The 17,152-nt window shown below is 38.4% G+C and overlaps 1 pseudogene; it reads right to left on the reverse strand.

Annotated features, from left to right (window-relative positions):
* Nucleotides 1-16,802, reverse strand: part of LOC102870888 — a 179,676-nt pseudogene extending 162,874 nt beyond the window's left edge.
* Nucleotides 16,803-17,152: the final 350 nt, after the last annotated feature.

The raw sequence follows: 17,152 nt of genomic DNA on the forward strand, positions 1-17,152 counted from the left end.
TTTTTTTATTTCCTGGCTGCTGGTGCCAAGACTTACTGGGTCTAAAATTCAGAGATGCACGGGGATGTTGAGAGTGGCTCCAAAGTGAGACTTATAGTTGTTAGAGAAAATAGTAATTCATGCCCTAGTTTTCAAGCACTCCTGCCCAAGGATGCCTGAAGGATTGAAGACAAAAAGACTCTTGCATCCTACCTGGTTGGCTAGGTTGGGTGAATTCCATGAGCATGCTGTTATGAATTGCTTCTTCCGATCTATATTATCTTTACACTGCATCATAAAAATCATCTCCCAATTTAGGGGATTCAAACAACAACAAAACAAGCAAAAAGCTCACCGCTCCCATGGCTCAAGAATCTAGGCTCGATTCAGCTGAGTTCTCTGTCCCAGGATCCCCACCATCACCACCAAGATTACAATCAAAGTGTCAATGAGCCTTTGTTTTAATGTGAAGGTTCAAAGGGAAAGAATCTATTTTCAAACCCCTTCACACAGTTTTTAGAAGAATTCAATTCTTTGTGGGCTGTTGACCAAACATCACCTTCAATTTCTTGTTACCACCAGGATAAGCTCACAAAAGAGCCAACGGGAGAATGCCATCAACTGGAAATGACAATCTTTTCTAGTTTAATTTCAGAAATGACATCTCCTCATTTTTGCCACAGTCTAATTGCTAGAAGTGAATCACTAGTTTAATATCAAGGGTCAGAGATTACACGGGATGTGCATGCCGGGAGATAAGCATCTTTGAGAGTCGTGCGCAACACTTTCTACCCCAAGATGGCATTGGCATCTGTATCCTAGGAATGCCTGCTGTTCACTTTCAGAAGAGGAATGCTAAATGCCAGTTCCATTTGTTGGCCCGTGCAGACCTGGATTCCTCTGCACTCTGTAGAGATGGTTATTTCTTTTCCATCTTCTAGCATCAATCAAACATCTGTCTTAAAAAAATATTTCACTCTTCACCTCTAATAGTCACTTCTCCCTAGTTATTATCTTATTATTCTCATTACCTAAGACTTACAACTGTCTTACTGTTTCATACCTTTCATTACAATCATCCACTATTTTGCCAGACTATAAGAACCATAAGGAACAGCTGTCTTGTTTAGTAAAGAATTCATGTTTTGTTAGGTGCCGTCCAGCGGATTATAATTCACACCAAGCCTGTGAACCTGAAATCTGAGACCTGTCCTATCCAGTTCTATCCTCTTCATTTCTGGCATACTTGTGCCAATTACTGTGATCACTGTATCAACACATCTCTTGTAAGGTCTTACTCTCTTTCAGTGAATGTCATTGTTCCAAGTACAATGTCAGTTTCCAAGAAATGGTGCATCCTAACAGCATGCCTAAAGTGCATGAGACAAAGCTTCGCCATTCTTGCATTTAAGGAACACTCTGGATACACTTTCCCCAAACTTAGATGTTCTTATGGCAGTCCTTGGCACATTCCTTCTCCAACACTACAGCTCAAAGGCATCAATTCTTCCGTCATTCATTCTCCACCTCTCAGACGCTTAGCCAGTGCCTAAAATGGTGCACCTTAGTCTTTAAACTTGCATCATTGCTCCTCAGTATTTTAAAAAGGTCTTTCCCAATCCAATATGTCTTTTGATTTCTTGACTGCTGTAAGTAATGGTGCCGATTGTGACTGAAGTAAGATGACATCATTGACAATTTAAGTCTTTCCTTAATCTCTCATAATGTTGCCTATTGGCCCAGTGATGAGAATTTTTGGCTTCTTGATGTTAAGAGGTAATTCTAATTGAAGGCTGTGGTCTTTAATATTCTGCAGCAAGTCTTTGAAGTCCTCTTTTCTTTCAGCAATGAAGTTTGTTATCTACCTAACATAGGTTGTAAATGAGTCTTCTTCATAAAGTCCATCTTTTCAAATTATTTGCTCAACATACATACAGATTGAATAAATATGAGGAAAGGATATAACTTTGATGCACACCTGTCTTGATTTTAAACTATGCAGTGTTCCCATGCTCTGTCAAGATAATAGCTTCTTGGCTTGGGTATAGGTTTCATATGAGCACACTTAAGTGTCCTAGGATTTCTGGTCTTCTCAATGTTAGCTGTAATTTGCTATGATCCACATATATTTGCCTTTACACAGACGTTATTGTATTCTCTGCTTTCAGGCAAGGTCTCTCTTATGTCAACAATGATATTCCAGTACAAGACCTATTCCAAACCCAGAATTAACTTTTGACAGTTGTCTGCCAAGGTACTGTTCCAGCCATTTTTAGACAATCTTCAGCAATATTTTGTTTGCTTTTTTTATTAATGATATTGTTCAATAAATTTTTACATGAAAGGTGTTGGATCACCTTTTATGGGAATGGAAACAAATATGGATCTCTTCCACTTAATTGGCCAGGTAGCTGTCTTCCAAATTTCCTGGCACAGACTGGTGAGCATCTTCAGGGTACCTTGAACTTCATCAACATTGGCTTTATGATCATAAGCTACTTTCTAAAATAATCCTTTGGCAGTCAGTTCTTTTTGGTTTAGTGACTCTGTATAGTCTTTCAATCTTCTTTTGATGCTTCTTGACTCATTCAAGATTTTGCCCAAAACATCTCTCAGTACTGTACCTCAAGGTTTGAATTTGTTTTTTCAGTTGTTTCAGCCTGAGAAATGCCAAGCAAATCCTTCTCTTGTTATTCTCCAACTCTAGCTCTTTATACAAAATTCTATTTTCTTTGTTTTTGAGCTGCACTTTGAAATCTTCTCATCTCTTTTACTTGGGCATAGCTTCCCTTTGTTTGGGCTTTTCAATGCCCTGATGCAATTTTCAGAGCCTCTTCTGACATCCATTTTGGTCTTTTATTTCTTCCTTGTCTTTGAATGACCTTTTGTTCTCTAATGGATAATATCCTTGATGTCATTCCACAACTCATCTGGTCTTCTAGTGTTCAATGCCTCAAGCATTTTCCTGAGGTGGTTTTTAAATTCAGATAGTATAGACTCAAGGCCCCATTTTGGCACTTGTGTACTTAGCTTCAAGTTGAACTTGCACATGAATTTCATGTAGTTTCACGATCAGCACTTACCCTGGTTTTCACTACTGATGTTGAGGTTCTCCAATGATTCTTTGCACAGATGTAGTCAATCTGATTCTTGTGTAATTCATCAAGTGAGGTCCATTCTTATAGTTGTCATTTGTGTTTCTTTAAAAAGGTATCTGCAATGAATGTCATTAAATATATAAAATTCAATAATTCAATCTCCAACTCCATTTCTGCCACCAAGTCTTCAATTTCCCACTACCAACCCTTCTTTATTGTTTCCAATTTATGTACCTCAGTACTTATTTATTATTAATTTGTCTTGAATGCATGTTTAGCCAATTTTGTTCTGCAAAAGTTGACATTCATTTCCTCATCTTTGGCTTTACTTATTCGTAAAATATTTGTATAATAGTTGTACTATACATTATTATGCATACAAAAGCCAGGATGACTTGAAATGCTTGTTACAGAAAATCAAAGACTACAAGAAGATTGTAATCCTTCAATATAGATTACTTCTCAGCATCAAGAAGACAAAAGTCCTCACCAATGGGCTAATAAGCATTGAGAGGCAATCCATATTGAAGGCTGTATTCTTTGATCTTTTCAGCAAATGTTTCAAGTTCTCCTCACTTTAGGCAAGCAAGATTGTGTCATTTGCATAACATAGGTTATAGATGAGTCTCCCTCCAATCCTGATGCCACATTCTTCTCCATAGAGGTCAGCTTCTCAAAGAAGCACTTTACACAGGTCCTTGACCAAAGGTTTTCTCAACACAGCATGTCTTTTTGGCTTCTTGACTGCTGCTACCATTACACATCCAAGTAAATTAAATTCTTGACAACTTCAATCTGTTCTCCATCTACCGTGATGAAGCCTACTGATATAGTGGCGAGAGTGTTGGTTTTCCTGATGTTAAGAATGTAAACCATATTGAAGGCTGTGGTCTTTGATTTTCTGCAGCAAATGTTTCAGATCTTCTTCACTTTCAAAAAGCAAGACTGTGTCGTTTGAATAATAAACATTTGTGATGAGTCATCCTCCAATCCTGATGCCACATTGTTCTTTCTCAAGTCCAGTTTCTCTAATTATTTCTTCAACATACAAATGAAGAACTTCTTTTTGTTCTGAAATCCCTATTATTCTTAAGGTTAGCCACAATTTGTTGTGATCTACCCAGTCAAATGCCCTTGTATAGTCAATGAAACACAGATAAACATTATTTTGGTAGTCTTTGCTTTCAGCCAAGATCCATCTGACATTGGCAATAACATTTCTGGTGTCAAAGCCTCTCCTAAACTTGGCCTGTATTTCTGGAGTTCTCTGTCAATGTACTGTTCTACTAATTTTTAGATAATCTTCAAGAGGGTTTTGTTTGTGTGTGATACCAGAGATATTGTTCGATAATTTCCGTACTCTGATGATTCACACTTTTTTGGAATGAAAACAAATATAGATCTCTTCCATTCAGCTATTCAAGTAGTTGTTCTTTGGACTTCTTGTCACAATTTGGTGAGCATGTCCAGGGACACATCTGGCTATTGAAATATGTCAATTGGTATTTCATCACTTCCTAGGGGCTTGTTTTTTGCCAACTTCTTCAGAGAGGCTTCATTACCACTGACTCTTGATCATATGTTGTTTTATGACATTTTTCTGTGTCAGCCAATTATTTTTGGTACATTGACTCTGTGTAATACTTCCATCTTCTTTTAATGCTTCCTGGATCATTCAATAGTCTGCCCATAGCATCTTTAAGTATTGTAACTCAAGTCTTGAATTTGTTTTTCAGTTCTTTCAGCTTAAGAAATGCCAAGCCAATTCTGGCCTTTTTGGTTTTCTACTCCGGCTCTTTGAATATTTCATTATAATAATTTGTTTTGTCTTTTTGAGCTGCCCTTTGAAATTTTCTGTTTAACTCTTTGACTTCCTGATCTCTTCCCTTTGCTTTGGCTTCTCACACACTCTAGTACAATATTCTGAGTGCCTACTGACCAATCTCAGTCTCTTGTCTTTTCAGTATGTTTTTATTGAGTGGACTGTTCTATATATGTCTGCGAAAGCCAGTTAATTAATTGTAATATTTAGTCTGTTGGTATCTTAGTTTAGTTTCTTCCTAGCCTTTTTGTCCTTTGTTGAGTAATGCAGTGAAGTCTTCTATTATTATTGTGAAGTTATGTATTTGTTTCTTGAAGTCTGTCAGTGTTTGCCTTATGTATCTTGTGAGTCTATCATGGGGATTGGAAAGATTAATTCTAGTTCTATTCTCTTGTTAATTGATCTTTTGATTATTATTATGTACTTTCCTTCCTTATCCCTTATACTAGTTTTTATTTTGAAGTTTATTTTATCAGAAATTCATATTGATACCCCTGCTTGTTTTGTATTTCCATTTGCTTGATATATTTTTCCATTCTTTGATGTTTAGTCGGTCCTGTCTTTGTGTCTAAGATGTGTCTCTCATAGCCTGTATATTGATGGATCATATTTTCTTATCCATTTTACTACTCATTTTTTCTTGACATTTAGTCCACTCATATTCATTGTAACTATTGATAAATAGTTTTATCACTGACATTTTACTGCAATCTTTTTAGGGTGTTGCTGATGAGTTCATTTTACTTATGACTTTTCTTATCATCTTGTCTGTTGCTCTTATTTTGATGCTTATAAAATTTTAATGCTTTCCTTCTTTTTTATTTTTATGAAAAAAAATCACTTCTTTTCTTAGAGTTTCTCTATAAGTTTCTAATTTAGTCCTAAATCTAATGTAGCTGACATTGTTTCAAGATATTCTTGACTTCCTCTCCATATAAAAGTTCTATAGCTCTTCTTCTTGTCCCTTTTGAATTCATTAAATTTTTCCTCATTTGCATAATTATATTACCATTATTGTTAACATGCCATTGAGTCAGAACCGACTTATAGCTGAGCCTCCAGCCGATTTTGAGAGGCTATAAATGGCAGAGGAAGAAATTACCCCCCTTTCTCCTGAGAGAAAGGGATTTGAACCAAAAGCTTTTGGTTTGGCAGTGAAACGCCTTGCCCACTAGGCCACAAGAGGTGAGAAAATTAAAATCCAAAGAATTTAAAGTGGCATTAAAACAAACAAACAACAACAACAAAAAAATACTAACTCCAGAATCACTCTTCTTTAGGCTCAACATGATTAAACATAGTTAAGAAAATAAAGACTTATCCACTTTGTCGGACTGGACATTTCTTCTGGATACTAATAGTGAGATAAGATGCCAAGGTAAAATTGGACTCTAAGCTTAATCCAGGCCTGAGTCAGCTTTGCCTGCGATATCCCAAGAGATCTACTGCTGGGGGAGAGGAATTAAAAAAAAAAAAATAAATCCCTGTTTTTAAGAAAAGTGTGCCTTTGAAGGAAAAAGAGAGGGAGAAAAAAAGAAGTAGGGAGGAACATAGTCCCAAAAAGAACTTCAGGAGTCTTCTTGGAAAGCAAACAACTTTTGCAAAGCAACATTTTGATGAGTTAAGTGCAAATGAATCAGGAATAATGAGAACCACATGGGCTAAATTTTCCTTAAAATATACGAGTTTAAAAATTAAAAGGGAAAAAGTGCTTGAGGAAAATGTGTTTTCAGTTTTAGCCAAACTGAAAACATTTGCAAAATGAATTAAGATATTTTTGAACCCACAAAATGGCTAGGTTGGGCCATCTTAGGCAGATAGAGTGATAAAGAGACAGATAAATAGCGTGGAAGACATGCCTGGCCAGCCCAAGAGAGAGCTATTTATGACCCAGCTCTCCAGAGCTCCTCAAAAGCTGCAAATTGGGAATTTGGTTTGATGCTACTTTTCTTTCCTTTAATTCTCCAAGTATCATGAAGCACCGTACACTGAATGTAATTCTAACAAATAAATAATACAGTTGTTTGAAATGCTGTTTGTTGAGGATACAAAATATAGCTAATTTTTTTATAAAGCTTTTAAGGAAACAGGGAAACAGTGAAGGGATTCTGGAGACTAGCCAAATGCACTGGCCAAGGGCATCAACTCCACTGTTGCCAGCTTCTGGGTGGCAAAATGACGTGTGTCAACATGGGAGGAATATACAGGCAAGCGTTCCCTGATGCCAGCTGTAAGCAACTCTCCTGCCAGAAAGTTCCCTCAAAGGCAGAGAGAATTCAGCCAAACCATCTCATTTTCTGTAGAGCCATCCGATGGCACCTATACTCCACATATCAATGGGAAGCAATATTTCTCAATGGGTTTTCATTCACAGTAGGACACATTGAGCAGTTCAGTTTTTGTTCTGAACCAATACAGTATTTAGGTAAGAGAAAATAAAATATTTTAACCTATTCATATGTTTTTAAAAGAAGCATCATTGATGTGCATTGTTGGAATCATGGGGTGGCATGAGGTCACCCAGATGCATCTTGGGTAACAAGCTAGACACTAAACCGATTGCTATTATGTCTGTTTCAACTCATAGTAAATCTACTGTGCAAAGTGGAACTGTCCCATAAGGTTTCTAAGACTGTAAACCTTTCAAGAAGCAGACTTCTAGATCTTTCTCCCACATAGAGACTAGTGGGTTCTGTAAATCTAGTGATTAACATCCAAACACTTTAATCACTGGGCCACCAGAACCTTTGGGGAACTTCAACGTTGTCACATCTGGTAACTATGAGTTGAAAATTGACTCATGACAGCAGCAGTCCACAGGATCCTGTGTGGATTAGATATTACATAGATTTGAAATGATACAAGTTTTGTGCTGGTCCATATAGTATGTACTGTATGCCGTTCACTATGATGAACATCTCCTAAACAGACAACATGAAGTTGAGTCGGTACCTACAGAGACACAGCACTCTGGTTCTGTTCTCCCCGCTGAGCTGAAGGAACCCTCTAGCTATACTCAAATTCTTAGCCCAGCCACATGGGCCTTCTGCACAGTGACAGTGTGTAGAAAGGGATAATGTTTCTGAAATGCTTTGATTTTTACCATAAAATAAAGTGCCATATAACCTTTGCCTCAGTTACCCACTAGACATGAAGAAAGGGAGAAGCTTAGTGAGGAAAGGACATTATTCTGGAGACATTTGAGTCACAACAAAGCTTCTTGGTCCTTTCTCAAAAAGGACAAATGCCACAGCTGATCAGAGAAGTCATTGGTGTGTGGTGTGCCCTAGGAAAACAGCTTATAAAGTCAAAGCCACTCATGTCTGTAAAATTCCAATGAACTTTTTCATGGAGAAAACCAGTCAGCTTCTCTTTTAAAGATTTTTGTTTCTATGTGTTTCTTTAGTTGTTACAGATGTTAATATGTAATTAATTGTAAGTGGTTGTATGGTTAAGTTTGTGAAACACATTTAGAGAAAACAACTGTCAATTAATACTTTTCATGCATACAAGTTGGTGACATCAATTATATTAATCATATTATGCAACTATTGTCTATCTCCACTAAAATACAGCACACAGAATAGGTATGGAGAAAGGATATAATCCTGACACATACTTATCCTGATTTGATACTGTGTAATACTCCGCTTATTTTGTTCAGACAACTGCGGCTTGGTCTATATATAGGTTTCTAATGAGCACAATGAGGTGGTCTGGGATTCCCATTTTTCTCAATGTTAGCCAGAATTTGTTAAGATCCACAGTCAAATGCCCTTGAATAATCAGAAAAACCCAAGCATGCCTGTTTCTGGTATTCTCTGCTTTCAGCCAAAATTCACCTGACATCAGCAATAATATCCCTCATGCCATACCCTCTTTGGAATCCATCTGAAATTCCTGGCAGTTCCATATCAATATATACTTTTAATAATTTAAAAAATAAGCTTCAGCAAGTTTTTCTTTGTATTGCTATTAATTCCATCGACTGAGTATATGAAAAATAATGTGGCATCAAGATTCGAGGGAGGCTCATCAACAACCTACTGTACCCAATCTTGCTCACAGAAAGTGATGAAAAAAGACTTGAAGCAGTTATTGAAGAAGATTAAAGACTAAATTCTTCAATATTCATTATATCTCAGCATTAAGAAAGCAAAAATTTGCACCATTGGACCAATAGACAACATCATAACAGATAGAGGAAAGACTGAAGTTGTCAGTGATTTCATATTACTTAAACCCACAATCAATATTCATAGACGCACCAGTCAAGATAACAAAACATGCAAGGAATTGAGAAAAATCTGTCATCAAGAATTGCTCCAAAGTGCTAAAGAGTCATGATGTCAGCTTAAAGACTAAGGTGCACCTGACCAAGCCATGATCTTTTCAATTGTTTCCCATGCATCTGAGAGTTAGACAATAAGTAAGGAATACTGAAGAAGAATTGATGCTTTTGAATTGTGGTTTTGGCAAAGAGTAGTGAATATTCCATGGCTGGCCAAAAGCACAAACAAATTTGTCTTAAAGAAAGTACAACCAAAGTATTCCTCAGAGGTAAAGATAGTGAAGCTTTATCTAACTTACTTGAGCTGTAATTTCAAGAGGGAACCAGTTCTTGGAAGGATACATTGTGCTGCACAAGATGGACGGTGAGCAAAAGAGAACAAGACCCTCAAGAGAAGTATTAACACAGTGACTGACACAGTGGACTTGAGCAGGTCAGACAAAGACAGTGCTAGAAAGGACAAGGTTTAAATCAGTTGTTCATAGAGTTGCTGGTTTTGTTTTTGGTCAAACATTCTTCTAAGTATAGCACTGGTCTGCCTACTTGCTGTACAGAGGTAACTCATGGTTGCTGTGATGCTGTGACACTGATGTGTCAAATGTGATGATGGTTACCCATGGAGGACAGTGTTTGGTGGAGCTCCCCGATTAAAACAAGCTTGGAAGCAGGAGTGGCATCCACTTCCTAAATAGCTTGCCTCCAGAAACTCTATGAACATGGAGAAACAATGAAAGTTATACAAGTGTTCAGGTATTTCTTTCATGGGGTCGCTATGAGTTGTGTATGACTCAACAGCACTTAGCAACAACAATACAATATTAAGATACATGTTATTTGAAAGAATGGGTACCTAGAGAAGGATGTCATGTTTTGTAAAATATAGGATCAGGAAAAAAGAGGACCACCCTCAGTGAGATGAAATGATACAGTTGCTAGAACAATGGTCTAAAATATACCAACAATTGTGAATATGGCAAACAAGGAGGAAATGTTCTGTTTTGTGTACACAGGGACCTTATGAAACAGAACCAGCTCTACAGTTATTATCAACAATAAAGAGAAACACAATGATTGCCAAACAATGACTTCCTCTTTCTCTCTGTTATTAGTGGCCATTAAGTCTATTCTGACTCATGTTGATCCAATGTGTTCAGAGCAGAACTACTCAATAGAGTTTTCAAGGCTTTAAGCCTTCAATGCTTTCATCCCTTCAGAAGCAGGTTGCTAGACCCTATTTCCAAGTAAATTGAACAAATAACCTTTTTGATAATTGTCCAGTGCTTAACCATTTGTGCCACCAGATGACTTCTGCGTATTTCTCTATACAGCATTTCTACACATTTGTCTATTCTAGCCATTTCTTATCAATGAGATCATACAATACAGAACCTTTAGTGATTGACTGACTTACCCAACAATAGTATTTTCAAGGGTTAACAAACATTACTTAACATGTTTTGGTAGAGTTCAGCCTTGTGCAGTTTAAATATGGAATCTTTAAAGATTCCAGAAATCTCTAAGAGGATAATATACCTCCTCCTCACTTATCTACATGATTAGGTTCCAAAGGCCAGGCCATTGTAGGTAAATGAACATTTTGTAAAAATGGTGACTTGCTCACAAAAGGACAAATATTGCATAGGGCCACTATTGTAAAATGGGATTGACATCAGGGCTGAGGGAAGACAGAGAAGGAGGGGAGGAATGATGTATACTACATTGAAACAGATAAGAGAGAGAACTATTTAAAAGAGATACATAAATGGGTATTATTTTCATGACAGGAGTTCAGAAAGAAGGCTGCACAGTAGAGTGAACTTGAGGGGAGGGATTGCATAACAATGAAAGAGTATTTTCTTTTACTTTTCAAGAAAAAGAGTGAATTGGGGGGGGGGAAGTGGGCAGGGAGGAAAGTGCAACAATGAATGACTGGAAACCCTAAGTCTCTGTAAACTTTCATTAAAGTTGATTTTTTAAAAAATGGTGGCTTACAATACCAGATACCAAAACCAGGAACAATCACATCATTACACAGCTGCTAACCCATTGAAAACTATGGCTCAGCCATATTGACAGGAAAATTTATGCATTACATACAATGTTACATACAATGGATAGTAGATTTTTTTATGTTGTTGTAAATGTTAAAAGGGAGATGATGAGAGAGTTCGTAAGTGAGGAGGAGTGCAGACTTTGGAGAATTTCCCGTGTTGGTTTGACCACAGATCCCTTTTATGGAGAAATCTATTAATCTTAAGGGCTCCCTGGTTCAAAGCACACAAGCCCCAAGGGGGAGTGGAGCAAGTAGTGCTGATCCACCAGCCAATTGTTTCTCTTTCCTGGTTCCAAATTGAAAATTATTTCCTTCATTCTCTTTTATTGTTGTTTGTATGTTTCTACCCCCTGGTTCCCAAAATAGCAGTCCTTCTAAGTCTTATGAACAAATTTTCAGGAAAAAAAAATAATTTTGGAGCCTCATTTCAGAACTCAGGGATAGCAATGCATGAATATCAATTTCTAAAAACCTTAGAACCCAAATATTTGGGACAGTCAACCCGTAACAGTTAACCAAAGCCTGGCTCTGGGACGTCACTCATCCACTAACTTTCAAACCATCCTCTATCTCCAGGTCATCACCGCCGTTGGCACAAGTCTTATCCACAAGTAAAACTGATACATAATTGTGCTAACCCAAAGGAAATGTGGGGGCCTACAGAAAGGGGACCTTTTTTCTTTCAACTCTGCAGGCTCACATAGGAGCAGTGATTTCCCTAAAACCTATTAATTCTATATTTAGAAAACTAAAAGGAAAGAAGAAAAGGGGGGTGGGGATCAACCACAACCTCATATGTGATGGAAAAGATTGTCGATTCCCAGCGGCAACGCTGGTAAAACTGCAGAATGGCTGGCTTTCCGTCGGGTGTTACCATTCTCATATTGTACTTCTCTTTTCTAAAATCAAGTAGGTGAGTTAATTGATCTTGGACCAAAACTCCTACAGACATAATAGTGCTCTGGTATCTTCATCACCACCAGAGGTAGTACAATCTGGTCATGCCAAGTTCCTTGTATGCCTGTGAGCAGTTTTAAAAGGTTTTGGTTAGCTTCAATTTTATTAGAATGAAAGCTTTTCACAAGTAAGAGGTTTTATGGGAGTTATTTTTAAAGTAATGTGTTTTTATTGGTTTATGGTAAGATCAGTGAAATCACGTGGCATTTTTAAAGAATTTTAAACCAAAAAAAGATGCTCAAACAACTTGCCTGAAACACAAAAGCCAGAAAAGTTAAAATATTTGAACACAAGCAAGTTAATTTCAGAATAAAAACAGCTCTGAGGAAGGACAAGAAAGAGGTAAAGGAATATTCTAAACTAGAAGAAAGATTAGTTGAGCTTAGGGCCAAAATCTTGATCCCTCTGTAAGGTCTGAAAATGACATCTCTCCTTGATTCAAATGGCTCAAGGATACAAGGATTATAATTTGTTGTCCAAAAAATTATTAAGCTCATTTTAATAGAGAACATACTTTCAGTTGCCAAAATCTTTAAAAGGCAAAGAAAATAACACAACACTCATAAAACAAAATCCTGCTGAGAAACAGGAGAAGCAGCAAAATATCAGAAAAACACAGATCATTGAAAATCCAAGCCAAAGATCCAACTTCTCCTGCTCTTCCTTTTCCTCTCTTCTCTTCTCAGTCTTTGGTTTCTTCTTAATTCTCTTTACTGTCTCCTTTCTTATCTCTAAATAAAAAATAATAACAATCCAACATTTCTGATTAAAGCTTAAGGGGGTCCTCATTCTGAAAATGACATGACAGGTCAAGAGAGAAGAGAATGACTTACCCCAGAAAGACAATTTAGAAGTGAAGACAAAAAATAAATCCTCATAATTTTCAATAGCCTTTAATCACACATCATGATATGCTTGTGCCATCCATACACACGTGCACACAACACAACAGTAAGTTTCACAAAGGAGAGATGGTTCTGTCCTTTTAAAAAAAAATTAATGATTTTTTTAATGTAACATATGTTTTTTTTAAAAATTTACTCTTTTTGCATATGTGTATGTGCACCATCAAATCAGATCTGACTGGAACAGGAGGCGATTGCCTCTCCTTCTTCAGTAGAGCATCTGGTGGATTCAAACCGTGCACCTCTGGGATTGCAGTGCAGCTTCTTGCCACTAGGCCACCAGAGCTCCCTACAACATATACATTTTTTACAGCATGGTCTTTACATTTAATTTCCCACCGATTAATTCATTGTTGCACATTTCCCTCTCTGCTCACCCCTCCCCCAATTCATTTTTCTCTTTGAAAAGGAAAAAAAAATTCTTTCATTGTTATACAATCCCTTCCTCCAAGTCCACAGTCCTCTTTACTATGCATTTCTTTTTCTGGAATCTTGTCATAAAAATAGTACCTAGTCCTATATTCTTTTAAATAGTTCTTTCTCTCATCTGTTTCACTACAGTATACATTGATTATCCCCTCTTTTCTTATGTTCCCCCCAACCTCGATGTCAGTCTCATTTTACAACCGTGCCACTAGGCAGTATTTGTCCTTTTGTGACTGAGATATTTCACTCAGCATAATGTCTGTCCTCCAGTGTCACCCATATTGTATAATATTGCATGAGTTCCTTGTTTTTCAATGCAGCATAGTATTCCATTGTATGAATATACCAGAGCTTCTCTAGCCATTCGTTTGTTGATGGTCACTTGGGTTGTGGATCTGTCCTTTTCTTACACCATACTGTAAATCTTTTCTACCAAGGACCTACTATTTAATATGTACTCAATAAAAATGTGAATTATAAATTAATCTCTCTACAATATTCTTTCTCTCAAACCATGACCTCCCATAATCCTTTGGGGCAATACAAGTAAGAAACCAAAGAGATGCATTAATATGAAATGCAGTGTGCCAAAAGCGTACTCAGAATATTCCCACCTCATTATAGAGAACCATTAAGGAGTGATTGTTCACAGGTTCTCTAAAGCATATGACATTAGAGCAGCCGAGTCTTCTAGAATGAGAACTATAGCTAAACTCCAGAGACCTGGGTGGAAATTCTGCCTGTGCCTTTTCATCTGTGTGATTTGTGGCTACTGTTCTTCCCAGAGATGATAAGGGTATCACCTATACCCATTCTTCTGAAAGGAACAATAATATAGAGAGCAATTAAAGTTAGAACATACAGGATTCCTATTAAACAGAAGTTAACTGAGAATCGTGCAAGAAATTTATTTACAAAATGTAAAGATTCTTCCATGACGCTTCAAGTCAGTTGCCTGTGAATCATTTCTACATCCAAAGGGTTCACATATTCTTCTCTTTGAAATGAAATCTCCAATGTGATCATTCCCCTGTATGTGCTCTGAAGAGCTCTATATCTTTGAAAGGCGAAGAATTGCCTTCAACTCTTGTTGCGGTTTTTTCTTGGGTTTTTTGTGTTGTGTTTTGTTTTTTTCTGTGTCATCAAGTTGAGAAAGAATCATAGTTGCCATAGTATCAGGACAGGAGTCTGGAATGAAAGATTCATAGTGGAGTGGACCTGGGGGGAGGGATTGTAAAACAATAAAAGAATTTCTCTTTTACTTTTCAAAGAGAAGAGTGTGCTGGGTGGGGAGGGGTGGGCAGGGAGAAAAGTGCAGCAATGAATGAATGGAAATCCAAAGTCTGTAAATTTTCATTAAAATTAATAAAAAAAAGGTTAAGTTTCAAACTCTTGAGTCAGACAAACAGGAAGAAAAATAAAATCATAATCAAATAAGCAAGCAAACCCACTTTTGTTTCAGATTGTGCTATGGTCCCCTAAATCCAGTTAATGAACTTAAGAATGACTCACAGGAGAGTATTGGGTCTGGGCGTACTAGGTCTCTCTGAGGAAAGAAGAATTAAACAGAGCTTGAGAAAGCTGCAGAAATGAGAAGAGTTCAGTTAGGAGGATTGCAGATGAGAGGAACAGCAAGTTCAAGGACCCTGAGGTGGGAGCCTGGCATAGTCAAGGGACAGAGAGAATGCCCTCTGTCTATAGCTAACTGGTGCCAGCGAGAGCTCTGGAGTAGTTTGTGGAAACACCAGATCTACAGTGGATGGACTCTGAATTTGGAAGGCATAGAGTGGCTTTAAACAGGGGGCTAGACTTCTATCTAAGGAGCAGGCTACACCAAGGACTGGCTGAAATGCCCATGGGTGCAACACTCCAACCATGCCACGGCCACCACAAGGATGGACACTATCTCCTGCCTTCACCTCCGTTTTCCAAGTTAACAATAAGATTTAAAAAGAAACAGAATGTTATGGCTGAAATGGTCCTGAAAATGGACTCTAAACTCTCTTATTTATATCTTGAATTATTGTCTCTGGAGACCAGAGGCTGACTAAAAAGCAGTTCAGTTGGTGCCCTGCCTGCATGGGCGGGCCTGAGACAGCCTATCTCCTGTGCAGGAAGAACAGTCAGGCCAGCTCTCAACATCCAGTGATGTCCACATCCTAGTGATTTGCATTATCTCGGTAAAATGGAGACAACACCTACTTGGCCTCTTTGTCAAAACAAACAGCATCCAGCTTCTGAAATAATATCTCATCAGAGAGCAATCCAGGCTCTGTTCCTGTTTTCTCCTTGCTCCCTCCACCCCCCCACCCCCCAAAAAGAGACACCACTCAGGAGGGCTCCTTCCGGGTGTCCACTCTGGAAGGGAGATGTGCTCATGGAGACCAGATTCCAAAGGCTCGAAGTTATAGTTTGACCAAAGGCAGAGGTTTGCCGTGGTTGGATATGAGGCCTGGTTCCTTCCCTCTCCTCTGTCTTTCCCTTTCATCTCCCAAAGTGGTCCTCACACAGCTTATGGGGGGGAGGGCTCGTGCTATGCTGGGGTCACGTCACCTCTCCCTCCTAACTTCCTCCCCCTCCCGACTCGGACACTTGCTTGTGCAGCTGCTCCGTATAAATACCTCGCATACATCTCGGGCTAGTCAGTTTATTTTTATAAATAAATTTATCAATTTATTTCTATGGTATCCTTCTCTGACCTTCCTGGTTGACAGAGCTGAAGCGACGATGCCAGAAGATGAGTGGGGTTTACACAGATGGTAGCCTGCATGTCCGAAATCTCATAAACTCTGAGTGAGGTGTTTTTGTTTTGTTTTGAAGAAGCACAAACACCACCACCCCCTGCTCTTATGCTATTTTCCGCCTTTCCCTAAGTTCACAAGGCCTACAAATCACTACCAGATGATATTAAGTTGCTTCACTAACACTCCAGATCCCTTCCGGTGTGTGATTTTTCTTCATTAGAAACGATAACCCAAGCACACCAAATCCTCTTTCCTTCTCCTCAAAATATATAGATCACAGTCTCTAAACTAATTCTTAGTTGCAAACTAGGCCACAAGCCATTTGTCCATGAAGCAATTACCTCTGAGGCCTTGATTAAAGGCACAGGGGAAGCAAACGTGTGAGGAACATGGAGATCTGCGGATTGTGTGGAACGGCTGGCTTCAGGGCCTGCCTGACATCCGTCCGTGGGTCCACATGAGGGAAGTGCTCCCTTGTCCACTACAAGGGCTTCTTCAGAGTCTGAGATGTGCCGGATAATCACCATCGGGGCTCGTTTAAAGACCAGGATGCATCAGGCCACAGGGTGCAGTCAGCTGGCTTCCAGTATGACATTGGGAAACCCAAGCAGCTTCCAAGGCAACAGAAAGACATTCCCAGGGAAAGGCACAGCTTCCTAACATACCACAGATCTCACTCCTTGGTCATAGAATGTACTGACTAAAATCAACCACCTGCCATGGATGAGTGGGTTCTGACTCATGGCGATACCATGAGTGCCAAAGTAGCTCCCTGTAGGATTTTCAATGGTGAATTGAAAAATACACAGAGAGAGTTCTGGTGGCCTATAGTAAGAATGTGCCCTGCAATCCCGAAGGCACGCATGCTCTCATGTGA

This window comes from Elephantulus edwardii, unplaced genomic scaffold (genome assembly GCF_000299155.1).
Source record: "Elephantulus edwardii isolate Elephantulus edwardi_28Jun2011 unplaced genomic scaffold, EleEdw1.0 scaffold00201, whole genome shotgun sequence".
NCBI classification, from domain to species: domain Eukaryota; kingdom Metazoa; phylum Chordata; class Mammalia; order Macroscelidea; family Macroscelididae; genus Elephantulus; species Elephantulus edwardii.